This window comes from Podarcis filfolensis (assembly GCF_964270895.1).
Source record: "Podarcis filfolensis genome assembly, chromosome: 11".
NCBI lineage: Eukaryota > Metazoa > Chordata > Lepidosauria > Squamata > Lacertidae > Podarcis > Podarcis filfolensis.
This window is the reverse complement of record NC_139613.1, coordinates 45,402,685-45,417,319: the sequence shown is the minus strand read 5'-3', so window position 1 is coordinate 45,417,319 and position 14,635 is coordinate 45,402,685. Positions and strand designations below refer to the sequence as shown.

At 41.2% G+C, this 14,635-nt stretch overlaps 1 long non-coding RNA gene across 1 annotated transcript; it reads left to right on the top strand.

Annotated features, from left to right (window-relative positions):
* Positions 1-3,641: 3,641 nt before the first annotated feature.
* On the top strand, positions 3,642-14,310 carry LOC310745125. The gene is made up of 3 exons (XR_014539962.1): positions 3,642-3,910; positions 7,352-7,481; positions 13,882-14,310. It is a non-coding gene; the product is annotated as an uncharacterized lncRNA (long non-coding RNA).
* Positions 14,311-14,635: the final 325 nt, after the last annotated feature.

Sequence of the window (14,635 nt, the reverse complement as noted above, 5' to 3'; positions counted from 1 at the left end):
TGTAAGTCAATCAGGCATCTATAAAGTTTGAAAACGAAACACAGAAACAACAATCTATGGCTCATTGTTCAGCTGCAGAGGTGCTGCTTTTACTAAGGATGTTTAGCCACTTAATCACTGCTGCTAAGCTATCAGAGGGTTAGAATGAGACATTCCCTGCATCTTCCCTGTTGAAGAGATTTGCTTTCTTCCATCGGAACAGTTTTCAGAGAGAACCAGAGGGACAGGACTAAAGTCAATGACACCTTGTGCCTTTAAGAGCTATGTGGCAGGCAGAAAATAAACAGGGCAAGCCATTTCTAGTAAAAATGCAATTATGGGGAACGCTTCACTTGATGACATCCTGTCTTTTAGACATCTTATTACTTGTGTGTGAGCCCGCTGATTTACTTCAGCACAGCAGTTTGTAACATGATGAACTTTTTATGAATGAAAAAAGTTCCTTTGGATGAACTTGGGCTGAACTAGTTCATTTAGCAAAAGTACAAAATTTAATTGGAACTAGTTCCTTTTGGTATGAGATGAACCTGAATAAGTTCTGTTTTAAAAATAAACCTTCCAAGCACTGCCCCAAGTCACCAAGGCATTTATAGAAAGTGGAAAATAATGTAAAAATTAACATTTAAATGGAAATTCCTTAATATCGCTCTAAATAGAAATATAGCCAGAATTGCATTTGAACACTGTAAAAGTAATGTATTGTTCAGCATTCAGGACTGGGGAGTTGGGTAGAAATTTCAGTAAGACACACACACTCAAAAGACGACAAGACATTTCATGACACTGTTTCTCTGTGGCTCGCCAGCTTATTCTTTGTGTACCCTGCTGGATGGAGAGGAGTTCATAAAACAAACACAAGACACATATCCAGCAGATAATGAGCTAAAGTAGAAGTTGTTTGATGATGTGCAACTCAATCTGCCATGAGCATCTCCTGTGCAAGCTCAGAGATACCTTTCCATTGATATTTAGATTAATGGGGCTTGTGCGGGAATTGTTTTGGGTACATTCTATGCATATAGCACCATCATGTTGAACCAAATAACCTGGAAGAAAATGTCTTCTCCTTTATTATTATTTTTATCGCTACTCTGTAAATGTTGATTCTACAGGGCAGTTTTAATAATCATCTGCTCTCATCATCTCTGATCCTTTCTTTGCCCATTCAATCTTACAGTTAAGGAATATTGCATAGAAAACCAAATGGCAATTCTTTTTGTAACCAAAATATAGCATGTTTCCTTTATGTGATCTTAGCTTTGGTGTTTACTAGCTGCCCAGAGTAGGGATGCGGGTGGCGCTGTGGATCAAAACACTGTGCTGCTTGGGTTTGCCGATTGAAAGGTTGGCGGTTCGAATCTCCACAACGGTGTGAGCTCCCGTTGTTTGGTCCCAGCTCCTGCCAACCTAGCAGTTAGAAAGCACACAGTACAAGTAGATGAATAGGTATCACTCCGGTGGGAAGGAAAACGGTGTTTCCATGCACTGCTCTGGTTTTGCCAGAAGTGGCTCAGTCATGCTGGCCACATGACCTGGAAGCTGTCTGCGAACAAACGCTGGCTCCCTTGGCCTGTAAAGTGAGATGAGCACCGCAACCCCAGAGTTGTTCGTGGCTGGACTTAATTGTCAGGGGTCCCTTTACCTTTCCCTTTCCCTTTCCCTAGCTGCCCAGGGTAGCATAAGCAAAGGAAAAGGGGTGGGGGTGGGTAATCTAACTCAATGCAGTAGAAATCCTTTCAGAAACCTGCACTTCAGACAGGGTGAATTACAGAGCTAATATTAATATGGTTTTCCTCATTACAGTCACGAGGATGTGAGATTATAGAGTGCACCTACTGTAAGTAGCAATCGGGGGCGAGCAGTGAGGTGGTCAGGTTTGCTGATGACAGCCAAATATTCAGGGTGATAAAAATGAAAAAGTTAATCTGAGAAGCTCCAAAAGAATCTCTCCAAATGGTGTGACGATGCTTTAAAACAGCAACTACAGTTCAGTGTAAGTAAATGCAAAATAGTACACATGGAGAATTTTAACATGACATCTGCACTGATGGGGCTGGAACTGGGCAGGAAAGAGACCTTGGGATAGTGACAGATTCCTCAAAGAAAACATTGAACCAATGTTACGAAAAGGGCAAATTTTGTACTAGGGATAATTAGGAAGGGGACTGAAAATAAATCTGGGATTTGCTACTGTATCTCCGCTTTGACTCAGTGAACCCCCTCACATTGGTATTCTATAGTTCTATGATTATTCACTTATGAGTTAGAACAATTTACAATGGAATAAAGGTAAAAGGTAAATAATAGGAGCAGTTGGTGCTGTTGTCTAAACCACTGAGCCTCTTGGGCTTGCCGATCGGAAGGTCGGCAGTTTGAATCCCAGTGATGGGGTGAGCGCCCGTTGCTCTGTCCCAGCTCCTGCCAACCTAGCCGTTCGAAAGTATGCCAGTGCAAGTAAATGGATACCTCTGCAGCGGAAAGGGAAATGGTGTTTCCATGTGCTCTGTTTTCCGTCATGGTGTCCCATTGTGCCAGAAGTTACTGTTAGGTCCATCATGAGACATCCGCCAGCTTCCAACCATGGATATCAGCAGCCTTCAAGCAAGCAAACTTACCTTATTATCGCTCCCAAAGATCCCACTGCCTGAGGATTGCCTCCTTCCATTTGGCACTTTGCCTCCTCCAAGTGGAAGAAACCTGGGCAGTGCTGAATGTCACATCCATTGCCAAGTGTGTCCTCTTGGAAATAGAAACGGGTTTTTCCCTTGGCCTGCCTTTATATCCACTCAGTTGCCAAGTGCTTGTGTGACATCACAAGAAACCCACAGCCAATGGCAACAGCTGGGGAGGCATCATCTTCATTGCTTTGAGTCTCACATTGGTGGGTGGACCTATCAGTGACTGTGTGCTTGTTTACTGGGGACACGGGTGGAGCTGTAGTTTAAACCACTGAGCCTCTTGGACTTCCCGATCAGAAGGTTGGCGGTTTGTATCCCCATGGCAGGGTGAGCTCCCATTGCTTTGTCCCTGCTGAGCTAGCAGCTCGAAAGCACACCAGTGCGAGTAGATAAATAGGTACCACTGCGGCAGGAAGGTAAATAGCATTTCTGTGTGCTCTGGCTTATGCCATGGTCCTCCATGCACCAGTAGCGGTTTAATCATGCTGGCCACATGATCTGGAAAGCTGTCTGTGGACAAACACCAGCTCTGTTGGCCTGAAGCGAGATGAGCATGGCACCCCATAGTTGCCTTTGAGTCTCTTAGCTGTTCAGAGGTCCTTTACCTTTATTTTTTACAATAGAATACTAAATAGTAATATTAGCTAAAATGATCTACAATCAGAAGAATAGGGTGCATCCTGAAAACCACAACATAACTAAGCTGTCAAGGTAAAGGTAAAAGTAAAGGGATCCCTGACCATTAGGTCCAGTTGTGACCGACTCTGGGGTTGCGGTGCTCATCTCGCTTTATTGGCCAAGGGAGCCAGCGTATAACTTCTAGGTCATGTGGCCAGCATGACTAAGCCGCTTCTGGCGAACCAGAGCAGCACACGGAAACACCATTTACCTTTCCACCGGAGTGGTACCTATTTATCTACTTGCACTTTGACATGCTTTTGAACTGCTAGGTTGGCAGGAGCAAGCAACAGGAGCTCACCCCGTCACAGGGATTCAAGCTGCAGACCTTCTGATCGGCAAGTTCTAGGCTCTGTGGTTTAACACACAACGCCACCTGTGTCCTTAAGCTGTCAAAGAGGTTATCAAAAGCTATAGAAGAAAGGAGCGAGACACACCCCTCTGCAAGGAGGGGATTCCACAGTTTAGGAGCTGCCAAGGAGAATTTCCTCTCCCCAACTGCCACCCTGCTGAACTGCCACCCCTGTTATCTTAACACACAAGAGGATCTGTGGGTAAGAAATCGTCTTTCAAATATTTCAGAGCATGGTGCTGGAAAAACCATGTCATGTACAGCCAAGCATCTTTTACATTTACTGAACTGGCTTTGGCAATTAGTCTTTCTCTTCTCCTTCCGTTTTTTTTAATTCTCAGGGCAGCTTCCATGGAGCAGAGAGTCATATTCAAATTGTCTGCTGAAGGGTTACCAACAGATGGAAAATAGCGGCTTTCCTGAAATCAGTGCTGAAAAGTCCTGTGCTTGTACTGGGCACCGGATGCGTTTCTTGAATGCATGGATAATATTTGACTGAGAGGCAAGATTTGTAAAGCAAAAATAGGATTTTCACACTATAAGCTGCACCACAGGGATTTCAACTTTAATCTTCAATTCTGATAAGCTACTTCTGGCAAACATGTAGCTGTATTTTTCCCTGTGACTCCTAATTCCTTTGTATTAACAGATTACATACCATTTTATCATGGCTCCTATTATCTAGGCATTTCATTTACCATTAAAGTTTATGTAGTAATATACGGGGGGATTTCAGAACCTTACAAATCACTTACATGGTCCAGCTACAATTTTCACAGGAAGCTTTAGCAGACTGAGCTGTAATAATATGTATCGGTCAGGATAGCACAGCATCCAGCACTGCTGTTCCTTGAACTCTTGGATACTTGGAAAGGTTAGCAAAAATATCACTGTGGCTAAGTTATAATAAATTACAGCATTTAAGGTTGCTGTTCCAGAGGAAAGCAATGTGTTACCAAATGCTCAAATGTGGCTATTAAAGAACTATTACGGCAATTCAATTTTTGCCGGTGTTGATCTTTCAAACAGGCTATTCTATTTGTAACAAATCCAGAAAGTCGGTAGTTTTTAATTCTTTTACAGGGGGGAAAAACCCCATCCATCTACTTTCTAATGCTTTGATATTGCCAACAATACAATTTTCAGTACTGAGAATAATTTGCCATTTTGTCATTTCTTCCCAACTAGGTTAATGGGCAGTAGAAAGGTGGTTAAGGTTAAATATAAGTGATTGTAAATTACTTGAAAGAGAGAGAGAAACTAGGGCTGTGTCTTATATTTCTGTGACCCCCAAATTTTTGTGTAACAATAGGCCAGAAGAAATATTTGAGGTCAGCTGTGGAGACCTCAGGCCTTGAGATAGGTAGAACTGAGGCTGTTTTCTTGGCTGAAAGCAAGAAATTTATAATTTGCCAGAGGGCCTTGTCAGCAATAGCATCCCAGTTGTGGAACATACTCTCTGATCAGCTTTGATGGGCACCTTCATTGTCCATCAATCAGCACCAACTAAATAGCATTCTCTTCTACTAGGCCTCATGAATTGATGGTGTATGGGCATGCTGGACACTGGGCAACATGACCATGCTGTTTGTATTGTATTTAATGTATGTATTAGTGACTAATATTTTTACATTGTACTTTTGTATTTTGACTTTATTGGCTATTATATTTTTTAAAAATACACTTTGTGACCCACTCTGAGATTACTTGTGATGAAATGTAGGATATACGTTTTATAAGTAAACAAATACATACATAAAAATAAAATAAAATAAAAAATCATATGCATGCCTACCTGGGAGAAAGTCCCATCAAACCCTGTAAGAATGAGTTATGGGTAACAGTGCAGAGTTGTACGGTTAGTATCTAGTTTTTCACATTGCTTATTCCAAGGAATGAGAGGAAAACTAGCAAAGGAGTGTGTCATGGTTTCTGGGGTTTTTTCACCCTTACATCTTTCCAAAAGATGTACAGATTAAATACATCATCATACTTTCCATTTCAGACAAAAGACATTTTCTTTAAATTGGAAATGTCAAACGCAGCCAGAGGATGGATTTCTAACTTCCTATGCCATTTTCCTTTTTTTTGTAATTTCCGACATAATAATGGTGAATGGCTTGTAGCAAGGTTTTATCACTGTGTTTTCACAGTTGATAGAAGGTTGGTCCTTATCAAGGCCCGATAACAGATCATCCTAATAATGCACCCACCTTTTTTTTTTGACAACATGTGAGATGAAAAGGATTATCCAGTGTGCCTATGTTGGTATCATCACTGTCGCAGTAGCTGATTCTTAAAGTTTATCTGTCTTTGTCTATTAAATGCAGTGGGACTAACAGTGTGGAGTGTAGATATCAATATTTACAGGCGAGAGGGAAAATGTGGGGCTTTGAAAATAAACCCAAACTCTACATCGGATGTCATGGGCTTTAGTCAATGAAATCTTGTGTCATAATAAATCTGTTAGAGTTATAATGTGTGTGTTTGGAATTAGTCAACTTGATACCCAGCTGTATGAAAGGGATCAGGAAGTCAGGGAAACTGATGTGAATCAGAAAAAGAAAGTCAGAAAATAACTGCTTTCAATATTCCAGAATCTTTGAAGACACTTAAAAAAGCTTTGTTTCACTTTATGCTGTATGCCCTGGGCTGAGCTTATGTTTATTTTTAACCTCAGTGTTTTGCACATAGATTTGAAGTCACCATAAAGACCACCACCACCACCATCACTCAAAGCTAATAGATTACCATTTTCATTATGTTAGTGGATGATTAAATAACATGTTTACATCTCTTGCATTATTTTACAAGGCCCTTAACATCTTGGATCCAGGATATCTCAAGGACCACCTGATTCATTATATACCTGCCTGATTCCTGAGGCCTCTCAGGAAGTCACCGTTAGCACACCCTCCAAGAGTCCCTATTTTCCAGGGACATCCCTGATTTAGAGAAGCCGTCCCGGTTTCTGATTTGATCCCGGAATGTCCCACTTTTCCTTAGGACGTCCCAATTTTTATTGGAGAAATGTTGGAAGGTATGGAGTTATCCAACCCCTAAGCCATCTGAAGGCAATTCTGTATAGGGAAGTTTTTTTAAAAAAATGTTTAATGTTTTATTCTTTTTTATATGTGTTGGAAGCTGCCCTGGGTGGCTGGGGCAACCCAGTAAGATGTGTGGGGTATAAATAGTAAAATTATCATTATGGAATGGGCTGTCCCTATTTTCATCAGATAAATGTTGGAGGGTATGAGTTAGTGGTCTCCTATGGCTAAGAATAAGAATAAGAATTTATACTCCGCTCATCTGGCTGGGTTTCCCCAGCCACTCTGGGCAGTTCACAACAGAATTGAAAGCACAATAAAACATCATATCCACAATGAATTGTTTGTTCAGCATTGTTAGCCCAATTGTCCAGAACTGTCTTTCCAGTGAGGTCAAACAGGCCCTCTCCCATGCCTTGAGGTTTTTTTTTTTAAAAAATAAAAAATTCTGGCAAACATCTTACTTGAATTCTGATTTTATAGTTCTGATTTTTATATTTTGTACTGAGTTATTTGCACACTGTTTAGAGGCAATTCTAATTAGGTGGTATATAAATAAAATAATAAATAATAAACCTCTCCCGTTGAAAGTATAGGATTCAAAGCATGATTCTACCCCTGAAATGTTGGCTGGAGGCCATCAGATCCAAAAGATCAGCAGGCATTACAGATCTATGCATAAAAACCATCTTCTTTCTACCATGCTTCAGGTTCCATCCAGAAAAGGTAAGATGCACATAAGTCCTGCTGAAATAAAGAGGTTAATATCTGATCATTTAATGAAGACCCATGACTTCAATGAGATTTAAATATTAATTATCTTTTTTTCAGTAGTAGTAGTAGTCCTAAGGGACTGTTACCTTGCTTCCTGGCCGCAGCTCCCTATCCTCCTTGGCTTATGCAAATAACTAATAAGATCAAACAAATTGGCCTAAACCCTGAAAATCTTTTTATTGAAACTCCGAACAAGGCAAAAGCAATTATCACTCAGAGACTTTACGATGCCGAATAACAACAAGAAGTCGCCCTACTCCTGGAGACGTATAGATGCTTAAAAGCTTGGCCTAATTTTGCAGCTGCCCCTTACTTAACTAACATCACTAATGAAGCTTATAGATGGGCTTTCTCTAGAGCCCGCTTTGAGACAATGCCCTCAGCAGTGCTGTACGGCAAATTCACGCGGGTACCAATGCATGCGCGTCTCTGCCCCTGTATGTCTAATAAGGTAGAATCTGTCACACACATCCTTCTATTTTGTGAATTTTATAGTGAAGAACAAGTTCAACTTATTTTGCCGCTTTTATCAAAATTTATACCCCTACAACATTATTTGGAATCCTCCCCCGAAATTCTACGAAAATACCTTCTGGAAGATTCCTCAAGCTCAATATCATATGAGGTGGCCAAATTTTGCACTTTAGTAATCAGGAAGCGTAAATCTCTTCTGTTGAATGGCACACTGCGAAGTTCCCTTGTGTAATCTTTTTTTTTCCTGATGTTGTTGTTGATTTCTTTTTGTTTGATCTTGTGGTGTTTAGTGTCACTGGCTTTTGCCGCAATAAAACTTGAACTGGATTATCTTTTTTTATAAAAAGGTAAAGGTAAAGGACCCCTGACAGTTAAGTCCAGTCGTGAACGACTCTGGGGTTGTGGCGCTCATCTCAGTTGGCCAAGGGAGCTGACATTTGTCCGCAGACAGTTTTTCCAGGTCATATGGCCAGTATGACTCAGCCGCTTCTGGTGAAACCAGAGCAGCGCATGGAAACGCCATTTACCTTCCTGCTGGAGCGGTACATATTTATCTACTCGCACTTTGACGTGCTTTTTGAATATTTTTTAAAGATGAGGTTAAAAGATAGCTGAAAGAAGCCCAGTTCAGAGCGATGAGCTTAGTGTGGAAAAAGTAAGTAAATCCCATTAAAATCACTACATTGTGGATTAAAGCCAAAATATAGCTGGGTGGGGAGGAAGGATAAAGGTAAAGGTAAAGTCCAGTCACAGACAACTCTGGGGTTGAGGTGTTCATCTCACTTTACAGGCCGATGGAGCCGGCATTTGTCCGCAGACAGTTTTTGCGGGTCATGTGGCCAGCATAACTAAGCTGCTTCTGGCGAAACCAGAGCAGCGCACAGAAACACCATTTACCTTTCCGCCACAGTGGAACCTATTTATCTACTTGCACTTTGACGTGCTTTTGAACTGCAAGGTCAGCAGGAGCTGGGACAGAGCAATGGGAGCTCACACCATCGCTGGGATTCAAATCGCCTACCTTCTGATCGGCAAGCCCAAGATGTTCAGTGGTTTAGACCACAGCTCCACCCGTGTCCCAAATAAACAAGCACACAATCACTGATAGGTCCACCTGCCATTGTGAAGCTCAAAGCAATGCAGATATTGCCTCCCCAGCTGTTGCCATTGGCTGTGGGTTTCTTGTGATGTCACAAAAGCACTTGGCTTAGAAGCTGGTGGACGTCTCATGATGGACCTAACAGTAGCTTCTGGCACAATGGGACACAGTGATGGAAACCAGAGCACACCCTTCCTGCTGCAGAGGTATCTATTTAACTGCACCGGCATGCTTTCGAACTGCTAGGTTGGCAGGAGCTGGAACAGAGCAACGGGCGCTCACTCCATCGCTGGGATTCAAACCGCCAACATTCCGATCGGCAAACCCAAGAGGCTCAGTGGTTTAGACCACAGCACCAGCTGCTCCCATTATTTACCTTTTATCTTTATTCTATTGTAAATTGTTCTAACTCATAAGTGGATAATCATAGAACTATAGAATCGTAGAATTGTAGAGTTGGAAGGGGCCATGAGAATCATCTAGTTCAACTCCCCACCTAACATGGGCCTCAGACCCATGACTCCGAGATTATAAGTCTTCATGCTCTACCAGCTGAGCCATCCCATGCTCTGCAGTCATCACAGGCAGCAAGAGACAGGAAAGAACTGCCACCAGGGCAGAGCATTGTGGTAGACATAGCAGAGTGTGATTCTGGTGAAAATCTGCCACATCTGCCTGATGGGAATACCAGCGTGAGGGGGTTCACTGAGTCAAAGTGGAGATACAGTAGCAAATCCCAGATTTATTTTCAGTCCCTTTCCCAATTATCCCTAGCACCAAATTTGCCATTTTCATAGCTGCTGCACATTGGTTCAATGTTTTCTCTGAGCAATCTGTCACTATCCCAAGGTCTCTTTCCTGCCCAGTTCCAGACCCATCAGTGCAGATGTAATGTTAAGATGCTCCATGTGTACTATTTTGCATTTAGTTACATTGAACTGTAGTTGCTGTTTTAAAGCATCATCACACCATTTGGAGAGATTCTTTTGGAGCTTCTTAGAATAGCTTTTTCAATTTTATCACCCTGAATATTTGGCTGTCATCAGCAAACCTGACCACCTCACTGCTCGCCCCCAATTGCTACTTACAGTAGGTGCACTCTATAATCTCACATCCTCGTGACTGTAATGAGGAAAGCCATATTAATATTAGCTCTGTAATTCACCCTGTCTGAAGTGCAGGTTTCTGAAAGGATTTCTACTGCCGTGAGTTAGATTACCCACCCCCACCCCTTTTCCTTTGCTTATGCTACCCTGGGCAGCTAGGGAAAGGTAAAGGTAAAGGGACCCCTGACAATTAAGTCCAGTCGCAAATGACTCTGGGGTTGTGGAGCTCATCTAGCTTTACTGGCCGAGGGAGCCAGTGTTTGTCCATAGACAGCTTCCAGGTCATGTGGACAGCATGACTGAGCCGCTTCTGGCAAAACCAGAGCAGTGCACAGAAGCATGTTTACCTTCCCACCAGAGCGGTACCTATTTATCTTCTTGCATTTTTGGTGTGCTTTCAAACTGCTAGGTTAGCAGGAAGCATACAATAAACTTAACCTACAGACCAGTCCAAAATACTTGATGAACCCAATCCAAAGAAAGTCAGTTTTCAGGTAGGCAACAGCATTTGAAATTCTCTAACTAATCTTAAAGCATTCTTTCCCCTCAGCTCATTTGGTTCAAATCTAGATGAAGCACATATTAAGTAATAGTATTGATTTATTTTTACTTCTTTTTTTACAGTTTATTAGCCACCACTGTTAAGCGGTTGTCCTGCAATTGGTACTATAGTTTTCATTACTTTTATTCCCAGAAATAAAACGAAACATGGATTTGTTGTGCAAGTGTGCTGCAGTGCCATTGCTATTTACTGCAATGTGCCCACTTAATTTATAAGGTATTATGAAGGTGCACTCTTACTGCATGAAGGACATCTACCTAGCTCTTTCTAAATGGGTGACGGATCTACACAGAAGTGTGGTAGCATAGAAGTAACCTTGAAAACAGGACAATGAAAAGTAAAAGTTTATATATAATAATTATTATTTTATTATTTTATAAATCTGTATACCACCCTATCTATACCTGCAGGTCTCAGGTCGGTTACAACATAAAGACATAAAATACATAACAAAAACATAAAATACAAAACCAGGAACAACCATTCAATAACCACCACTACCCGCAACACATTTTAAAAGCGCATTGGATGTCGAATCAGCCAAAAGTCTGGTTAAAGAGGAAAGTTTTTGCCTGGCACCTAAAAGTGTAAAATGAAGGCATCAACTGAACCTCCCTGGAGAGAACATTCCACAAATGAGGAGCCACTGCAAAAAGAAGGCCTGTTCTCATGTTATCACCCTCTGGACCTCGTGGAGAAGGTACATGAAGAAGGGCCTCAGATAATGATCTCAAAGTCTGGGTAGGTTCATATGCAAAGAGGCAGTCCTTGAGGTATTGCAGTCCTAAGCCATTTAAGGCTTTATAGATCAAAACCAGCACTTTGAATGGGGCCCAGAAACTAATTGGTAGCCAATGCAGTCGGACTAGGAATGCCGTAATATGCTCAAACCATTTTGCCCCAATGAACAACTTGGCCACCAAATTCTGCACTAGCTGAAATTTCCAAGCAAGCATAAATACTGATTATTTTTATATAGCGTAATCTACTGTAAACACTTTTAGCCCACTAGCTTGGAAGCAAGCCCCATCAGAGGTAGATTTAGGTGAGTGCTACATGTTTCGTCGCACTGGGTGCAAAATTCTGGGGTGCCACTAGGGACACTGCAACTATGATTTAGAATGAAGAGAGAGGGGTGTGTGTGTGCTGAATTTTGGCATCGCGCAGGGCACCACTGAAATTTGAGACCCCAAAGTCTGCCACTAGCACCATTGAATTCAATAGGACTTCTGAGTAGACCTGGTTCACATTGTGCTGTTCAAAACTTTCAATTTTGAACACAAGAAGTCTGCTACTGTGTCCTCATTGTACCAATGGAATTAAAAACACACACCACCTTAAAGGATAAAGGTTTGCTATTAGGCAGCAGCTAACCATGCTTTTAATTTGACAGTGCACAGTGTTCAGGCTTCCTTTCTTATTATTTAGATGTTTTTCTCTTGTCATTAGAAGCCAGCAGTGGACATGAATGCTTTGTATATAATTATATAGCACTTAGAGGCACCAGGAAATAAAACTCTTAGATCCTGCCAAGCCGTTAAAATGAGACTTGCAACTTGATCAGAATATGTATAAGAGTTAAAACCATGATTAACTTTTATTAACAAAGTATTCAACAATATGAAATGGGACGAGATTGTCCTGGTGATATGCTCGTGTATTTTCTTTTCTGAATCATTTATCCCCTTCTCTAAAAGTAAGATGTTTGCTATCAACTCAGTAAAACACCATATTTTTCAGGGTGATTACTTTTGAATAATGACTGGGAACATGATTCTGGATTTATCAGTCAGGTTTATAGAGAAAAGAAGTGGGTAATCACTGGGCCTGATGCTGGCATCAGAAATGAGTGAGGATTAATCTCATAGCCTATGTCATCCATTGTTTTTTGATTACGTCTACTGGAGTAAGGTTACTAGATTTTTTTCAATGAATCCAGGGACACTTTTCAACTTCCTACTAAATAGATGGATTTTGTCAGGGGACTGATTTGTAAATCCGGGGACTGTCCCCGGGAAATGGGGATGTCTGGTAACCTTATACTGGAGGGGCCTGTCAGGAGTAAGCATAGACCAATGGTATCAAATACAGTGGCACCTTGGGTTAAGAACTTAATTCATTCTGGAGGTCCGTTCTTAACCTGAAACTGTTCTTAACCTGAGGTACCACTTTAGCTAGTGGGACCCCCTGCTGCCGCCATGCTGCCGCTGCACAATTTCTGTTCTCATCCTGAAGCAAAGTTCTTAACCAGAGGTACTATTTCTGGGTTAGTGGAGTCTGTAACCTGAAGCATCTGTAACCTGAGGTACCACTGTATTATGGGAAACAGCCTTATTAGAAAAACTAACCAACAAACTGAAACTGACATGGGGACAAACAGAAGAAGAAACCTTCACCTCAATATGGTTACCCTTTATCACATACACAGCCCAGCAAGACAACAAGAACCCACCAACAGCATTCGAATCAATCTGGCTAACCTGATCCAATAACACACACACATACCCCCCCACCCGAAAACAAAGCTCACCACAGCCAATCAAAGACAACCAACCACACCCTAGACCAACCCCAACCTCTCTCACCACCAAAGAAATACAACAAGTGAATAGTAAAGAGAACCCACACAAGTGACACTGACACATACACTAAGTAGAATACAAGTATTGCCTTCACTAGCCACTCGCCACTCACCTCTTTCTCTGTTTCCCCCTTTTCTTCCTAACGTAACACTAATGTCTTGACAAATGAAACTGATCTGTAGAAAATGTAACTTGAAAAAAGAGACATTGCACATACTTTTGTAAACCAAGAAATCTTTAATAAAAATATATTTAAAAATAAGAAAAAAGAAATGAGTGAGGAGAACAGAAACAAATGATTATAGTACACTGGAAGGTCCTTGCCAGTCAACAAAGGAGATATTCAGTTTGGAGAGCATTAATGTAGGATCTGTTTTAGGAGCAAATGGGAAGGTGTGGATGCAAATAGAGGTACAGTTAAGGTTTATATGATCTGAAGAGAAACCAGAGTAAGGATGAATAGTTAAGTAGTAGTGAGAACCAGAATGAGATTTAAGACATACCTGACTGTTTATGTCTGCTACAACAGCTGCAAGGATGCTGCTTGCCCAGAGTTGGAAAGACAACAAGGTCCCTACCAGAGTGGACTGGCAGACTAAACTAATGGACTGTGCAGAGATGGAAAGAATGACTGGGAAGATCAGAAACCAGGAGGATCAAAACTTCAAGAAAGAATGGGAGAAATTTATTTTATATTTGACAGACCACTGTAAACATTTGAACTCTTTGGCAGGTCTTAAATAACTCTTGTAATGTTACACAGACTTTGGATACAATGGAGGACTGAAAAACGAGGAGGACTTGCAGTTGAAAAGTTTAACTAAAGAACCCAAGGAGGGGATTCGGAAGAATCTTGAGAATCTAGAGATTCGGAAGAATCTTGTGTAATGTTTATTATTTGTGATTTTGAGTGTGAATGAATTTGTAAAACCAAATAAAAATCATTTTTGAGATTTAAGACATACCTTATTGTCAGTTTCAGATTTAAATGGGTCATTGTTTTTGTAGAAGGTCCTCCACACAATGCAATTCCTAGAGGAATGCCCATCTTTCTCAGTGTACATTATTATTCACCATGTGGTATTGCATTTTACTCTTACTTAGATATTTGAAACTTATGGTTTCAGCTTCCCCCCCTGTGCTCCACAAAATAGCTGACACAATCAGATAACTGGAACTTCTAGTATATTTCTGTATGGATGCATCTTCTTATAAAAGTAGATTTAAGCAAGGCAAGAAAATATTTACAATGTAACAATCCCTGCTTTTGTTAGCTGCATGTC